The sequence below is a fragment of the Nanorana parkeri genome, unplaced genomic scaffold (assembly GCF_000935625.1).
Source record: "Nanorana parkeri isolate BGI_ZX_2015 unplaced genomic scaffold, ASM93562v1 scaffold335, whole genome shotgun sequence".
NCBI lineage: Eukaryota > Metazoa > Chordata > Amphibia > Anura > Dicroglossidae > Nanorana > Nanorana parkeri.
This window is the reverse complement of record NW_017306603.1, coordinates 178562-186144: the sequence shown is the minus strand read 5'-3', so window position 1 is coordinate 186144 and position 7583 is coordinate 178562.

The following is a 7583-nucleotide window of genomic DNA, read 5'->3' as shown; positions in this document are numbered from 1 at the left end:
TATCGGATTGCTTGGCTGTAGATGACACCCTGTTTAGTGTGATTCGGATGGAAGCTGGCATTATGGAGGTAAGCTGTACCTGTCTGTGGGTTTTCTGTACACAGAAGAACAGAGTGAGCCATTGCTGACCGTTATGGCACAATCCAGAAAAAACACACTGTGTTCTGAGAAATTCATTTTGAGTTTGATCGATGGATGGAATGAATTGAATGATGCATGGAAGTTTAAAAGGCTTTCTTCTCCTTCTGTCCATATTATGCAAATATCGTCGATATAACGATAATATTTGAATGGTTTATGAGGGTGAGTGGCTAGGAATCTGTGTTCTAGGTCAGCCATGAAGAGATTGGCATATTGTGGTGACATTTTTGTGCCCATAGCTGTCCCGGTCATTTGTAAATATATATTGTTATTGAAATTGAAGTAGTTGTGTGTAAGTATAAATTCAATGAGTTTGGAGATGGTTTCACTATCATAATTTTGTGTGATATTATGGGAGGAGAGGAATTTGGTGCAGGCTTCAATACCATCTTTATGCGGGATGTTGCTATATAAAGACTCCACATCCATGGTGACAAGTATAGTATTAGCAGGTAGGTTAGTGATTTGGCTCAGTTTGTTCAGAAAATCTGTGGTGTCCTGTATGAAGCTCTCAGTTGTGATAACAAGGGGCTTTAGAATGTTTTCAATTAAGCCAGATATTTGTTCTGTAATTGTTTCCATACCTGTAATAATGGGTCGTCCTGGGTTTCCTGGCTTATGGATTTTGGGCAGCATGTAGAAGGTCCCTATGTGAGGATTGGAAGGTATCCGATTAAGTAATCCTTGCTGTATATGTTTTGGGAAGGATTTGATGAGTTTAGTAAGTTCTTCTGTATATTCCCTGGTGGGGTCCTGGTCCAGTTGTTTGTAGTAGTTCCTATCAGATAATTGTCGGTTTCCTTCTGCAATGTAGTCCTGGGTGTTCATGATAACTATTGATCCGCCCTTGTCAGCTGGTTTGATGATGATGTTTTTATCATTCATTAAGTTATGCAAGGCCTTTCTTTCTGGAGGTAGGAGGTTGTCTGGAATTTTTTTCTGTTGTGTGGTGGCAATATACAGTACACTCAAACATGAAGAGAGAGGGATCAATAGGGGAGGGGATCTGGCATACAGTCCAACAAGCTGAAAGTCCAGAGTCACAGTGGTGGCAAGGATGTTGAAAAAGACTGGAGGAAGGGAATGGGGGGCAGTGGGGTTAGCTGGAAAATAAAGGTTAATTCTTTGCACCGATTACCCGCCCCCACCTCTTCCCAAACAACTTCTGTCCACAGCTCCGGTCCCTAGTACCAATGACTGAATTTTCTTGGATTTGCAGGCACGTTTGGCGAATGTGTCAGAAAACTTTAACGCAAACCCCATGCAAGCCGATGGGAGGCAAATCTTGAAAATCAATTCTCTCCATTTACAAAGATAATAGGCAAGAGATGTAAAAGGGCACCAGGGAAAGGGGAGGGAGGGGGCTGGGCACTACCAGGGGGGACATGTACCAATGAAGTTTGTTTTATCAAGAAATACCGTTCAGCTCTTTTAATAAGGCTTAAAGGGCAACAGTAAAAATATAAAATTTCTTTAAATAACATGCTCGGGGGACACCCTAAACCTGCACAAGGTGAGATTTAGGAAAAGAAAATGGGCGCTTTATGACATTTCCATGCCGGCTTGTTTTTTTGTTGTGCCAAAATGGTTCACGGCAAATTTGAATGGCATCTCTAGTAGTGTACTGACTATGCTGACAGCTCTCTGCACTGCAAGGGTTAAGTGCTTAAGTCCTGGTCCTGCAGTGGTCAGTCCTCACCTCTCTCCCTCTCCATTCTGATTAGGATCTGCTCCTCGGCATCCTCATGTCTAATGCAGGTCAATGGACCTGCATAGCATGTGATGACTCCAGTGTTTTTTTTAAGTAATTCCACTCTGTTCCAGCCCCTAGACCAAAATAAGCACTTAACCCTTGCAATGCTGGGGTAGCTCTTCTACAAGGGTATGTTTTTTACTTGCTCAGGGTGCTTCCTTAAGATCAGTGGCAGTAGGGAGGTCACCGGGGGGGAAGCCATCAATATTTTGCTATGATGTGTAGTTATGTCCCTGTGTTAACCGGAAAGCTTGACGTATTCTGATCCTTGGAAAGGGGATTCCGGTGTCTTGTGCGGCACAGCTGTGTGTGTGATCCCTCCTCTCCACAGCAGCCAGGAGACTGATAATAATAACAGCTCAGCACAGTATCTCACATACATCTCCACCAGGAGCAACACTGCCAACCCATAGACGATCCTACAGGGGCTCCCAGGCAATTCCTTACAGGAACGCGCTCCGGGAATCTGACCGCCGCCAAGGTATCGTAAAGAAATCTAAAGTTCTTACAACTTCTTGTTAACTTGAATTGATGAATTGCGAATTTTATTTAAAACAGATCTGAGTTCCTCGATTGTAGTTACAGCCTTTTACTTGTACTGGTAATAGAGACCGCCGCCATGTGACCTCTCCACGTGGAATTGTAAAGCGCTGGCCATACAACAGTATCATTTTGTGTAAAAATTCTCATTTCTGAACATTAATTACATTTTCTAAGGGTTAGTCAAGACTAATCGATGTAACGACGAGGAAAAATGCAGAATGGAATTCCTTTTCTTCTTTCTTATCTGAAAGAACGCAATTCTAACCGTGAATCTGATTTCCATTTGGGGAAAATCGTATATATTGCATTGCACATATGCTAGGCGCAAAATAAACCTGTTTAATACGTCTAGGATTCCATTCAATTAGCCGATCTGGAAGACATTTTTAAGAGTTTGGAAGGAAATGAGTTGGCGCAATGATGACATCATCCAATGCTCTGAGGAACAATTTAGAATAAACATTCAAATCATTTTCTAACAGTGTATGGCCGGCTTAAGTTTCCTGGCTGTCATGCAGGTCCAGTGGAGTCAGTAGTTTCTAAGTCGCCTACTTGACATACATATGTAGATTTCGGGGTTCATTTCTATAGGAAATTCCTATACTCATCAGCGCCATCTAGGGGTGCAAGGAGTTTTCATGATCAGCCCAGGAGCGTTGTGCTATGCACTATTTTTTCTGTTTGCACCGGACCGGAACGCAGGCATTGATGTGCCACATGTTCCGGTGCGGCCAATAGCACTGCGGCCATGGCTGCGGTGCCATTGACTTCAATGCACCGCCACGCCCCTTCCAGCCCCAGAACGCAGTGACCTGCCCGGGATGCGATCCAGTGCTTTCCAGCACCGAATCGTGCCGGAACACACCTCGGCTGGTGTGAACTAGCCATTAGCACACGCTATCTCACAGTGCACCTAGTGTGTGGTACCATGCGCTAGGTGCAGTGCATTGCCATTAATTTGAATAGCACCCCAATGCACCTCCTGGCGCCCATGCTTTGCAGCACAGTGGAAAAAGAGTAGTGCATTCATGTGCTTTCCTGGTTTGGACTACAAACACCTCCCCCTCTCCTCCATAACATAGGGAGGGGAGATTGTTCACAGAAAATAGCTGGGAAGGCTGAAAACATTTGTGTGATATTTCGAGTAATATTAAAGTCTCAAACTTGATCAAATATACATTGGCCAGCAAAGTATTTCTTTACATTTTTTCCCAAACACTTACAGTCATCATGTTTCCAAAGAGCTCCAACTCTCTCAGCTCCACTTCCCTAAACTTCCTGTCCGGTACAAGATCACAAGGGAGAGCAGTCTGCAGCAGCTATTCATGTACTAGCTTGGAGCAGGGAGGAAGGAGAAGGGGAATAGCTGGCTTTGCTGTGTGTTTGAGAAGACACACACAGCTTCCTAGCACAGGCATAGGACCCTGTAAGGTAAAGGGGCCACCCTAAAACAGGATATCAGGGCCACTGCTCAGGGGACCAGCTGATTCTGCAGGAAGGTAAAATGTCTAAACATTAAGGAGCAGCGTCCACTGTAAGCAGGACCGTCTTTAACGCAGGGCAAAATGGGCAGCTGCCCAGGGCCCAGTCATTGTTGTGGGGCCCAAAGGGCAGCTGCCAAAGGTGGCTTTTGCACCTGAATAAGGGATAGGGAGCCTGCCAGGTGAGGGGACTACAGACTGAATCAGGACAGCATGAACAGGGGGTGTCTGATGGGGAGGCCCTGAGTGTCTGTACTGGCTGCTGCTGTTTATTAGGGAACACAACGTCCGGAGAGAGGGGTCACTACATTGGGTGGGAGAGAGGGGGTGAATAATGCACCTTCACCTGTGTAAACAAAAATCCTTGCACCGGCCCCGCCCTTGTGTCCGCAAAAGATACACCTGCACCACTCTTCTGTTTACTGTGCGATCGGTATTGCATAGTGTTGCTCCGCGCCTGCGTATGCATGGGCGAAATTGCATGGCGGGGGCGGGTAGGGGGTCGGGATAGGTAGGAACGGGGGGCCCAAGAAAATGTTTGCCCAGGGTCCAATCAGTATTAAAGACGGCCCTGACTGTAAGTGATTTCATCAGAATTTGAAATAGCTTAAAAATGTTTTAATATCACTCACTCTTAACATAACCTCATAGGAAGTGACAAGCCTTCTAAGGTCAATAATATCACTGCATCCCGCCCCTTTGCTTACATCATGCTGTGGGCAGGGAATTGCCTGATTGGGCGGCACTGGAGGTACCTTCCATGTTTGGGAGGAGATCCTTCCGGGTTCAGGGGAGCTTTGGTTCAGACGGGGTGAGGCCAAACTTGAGCTCATACCTACTGTTGTATATAAAGAGAACCTGTTACCAAGTGCGTAGATACACACCAGTGTAATACTTAGATATAGTAAGTGAAGGGGTAGTGTTGTAAGCATTAGAAAGATTCTGTGAAGTGTTGGTGTCCATTGTACGGTCCCACTGTGGTTAAGCCTTGGTCGCTTACTGTGTAACGGAATATCCCGCCCAGGCAGTAACACAAACTCACTGTGGGTGCCTCCATTACAAAAAACACACAAAAAACTGTTCATATTGTCCAGGAACCTAAAATATATCTAAAGCCAATTTATTTTTTCCCAATTTTTGGGGGTTTCTGTGTGTGTCCCCACTGGGGAGATTCAGTAAATGAGGTGGAAATCAGGGACATAGGCAGCCATGAAAACCTGAGAGTGGTGCTAACGCCTTCACCCTATCCAAAGCTTCAGTTGCACTTTATCACTATCACTACATTGGGGTAGGCAACTAGGGCCCTCCAGCTGTTGGGGAACTACAAGTCCCATGAGGCATTGCAAGGTTCTGATGGCCCCAGATATGACTTACAGGCATTATGAGGTTTGTAGTTCCACTAAAGCTGGGCTACTAAGGGTGCCTTCCCTGCCCTATGTAATAGCGTAACAGGTACTCTTTGTAGAGATACCCCAACTCACTATCCTAAAGAAGTGTCACCATCCCGGGCTCCCAGGAGGTAACGCACATAGCCGCCCTGTAGAAATAATCAGGGGCTATACAGCCGCCCAGATTACAGCTTAGAGATCCCTATTCTTTTTTTTAAAACCGTTTTAATGCCATGTCACATGGCACACACCTTTGGCAGTCAACGGGTTAATAGAATGTCAAAAGCATAGTAGAAAAAGCAAGCAAACTCAGAACACAGAAATTATTTTTTTATTAAATTGTAACAATAACTCGAAACATGTGCTCACTAAAAACACATTATTTCCCTCTGAGTAATGCAATATTTGTTCAGAACTTTTCCTTCTTTTGTTCGGAATTTCTCTGTGTGCAAAAATAAAACTGTTTGGACAAATCCACTAATGTTAATGATGGTAATGGTGGTGCTGGGTACCGGTAGGATCCAATATCCAGAAACTTGACGTATTTTGATCCTTGGAGAGGGCATTCCGGTGTGTTGTGCTGCACAGCTGTGTGTGTTGATCCCTCCTCTCCACAGCAGCCAGGAGGCTGATTATAATAACAGCTCAGCACAGTATGTCACATACATCTCCACCACTGCCAACCCATAGACGATCCTACAGGGGCTCCTAGACCATACCTTACAGGAACGCGCTCCGAGGATCTGACCGCCGCCAAGGTATTGTAAAGAAATTTGTGGCTCTTATAACTTCTCATTAACTTGCTTTGGGATGAATTGCAAATTTTATTTAAAACAGTTCTGACTTCTTCGATTTATCTCACATATAGTTACATTGTTAAACCTGTACTGGCATCAGTGGCCGCAGTGGCTGACCTCTCCTCTTGAAGTCCCCTGGCCATCTCTGAGCAGATTCTCTACTTCCTAAGTTGCCAACGTAGTTTAGGCTTTTACCTGGTTCACATGCTTAAAGCTTCCAAGTCAGTGGCTGAGAGAGTGTTGAAGCCTGGGAGCCAGGTAAATGGTATTTTGAGGAGGAGGTGAATAAAGTAGCGTATATACCAGGGGTAGGCAAGCTTGGTCCTCCAGTTGTTGTGGAACTACAAGTCCCATGGGGCATTGCAAGACTCTGAGAGCAAGAGCCATGACTCCCGGAAGCGGTTTTGTAGTTTCACCAGTCGGAGTGCTGAATTTGCAGACTCCACTACACTAGACAAATTTCCAAAATTCTGGATGAAGTTATGATCCCTAAAGGTTCACATAGAGATATTTACGAATGATAACTTTGTATGCAATTAGTTGCCCAAAACAAATCATCCAAAGTTTTTGAAATTTGTCTAGCGTAAGAAATCTCAGCAACTCAGCTGTGGTGAAACTACAGATGCCAATGTGCATTCTTCTTTTACAGCCTTCCTATGGTGTATGAAAGGGGTAGGCAACCTCGGCACTCCAGCTGTGGTGTAACTACAAATCCCATTATGCATTATTACGCATCCCCGGCATCCCTTTAGACGTACCTGCAACCAGTCAACCTATCAGCAGACCTCACAGCTAAAGTCTGCAGCACCCATTGACCAGCAGGGAGAAGGCACATCTGAAGGGATCCTGGGATGTGTTTGTTCATATTGAAATTGAAAAGAACAGCAGACAGTTTTGGGGCCCAGTGATCACTGGAGAAGAAAAAAAAAATGGGGGGGATGAAAAAAGGGAAGGAGGAGGACTGGGTAGTTAAGAGGTAAAGAGAGAAGGAGAGTTAGGGGATTAGGGATGAAGAGATGGGACTTGAGCGACTATCAATAGGTCCAAAAAAAAAAGGGGGGGGGGGATTGATTAATTGATTGAAAGAGTAAAGGTGCCCATACACTGGCCAAATTTAATTTCGATGGTTTTTAATGTACCAGCCAGTACTTGGGGCTGTCGGCTCCCTTTCAGCCGGCATTCCTCGATCAGTTAATCGAAGTAGCCGGCTGGAAAATCTTCGTGCGATCAGAGCCGGCAGCCAATGAGCTGCCCTCTCTGGTCAAGTATTCTGACAGGGGCCGGCGGCACCTGTCAGAATACAGTGCAAACAACGGTGATTCCTCGATCGACACGCTGTTTGTGTTGATGGAGGAATCGCATCAATTTTTTTATTCAGCCCGTGGGTTGAACGAAAATTATTGATAGGTGTATGGCCAGCTTTAGGGAATCCAGGTGGAATTATTCTGGGACATGATCCAGGGAGTCCATATTTTCTCAA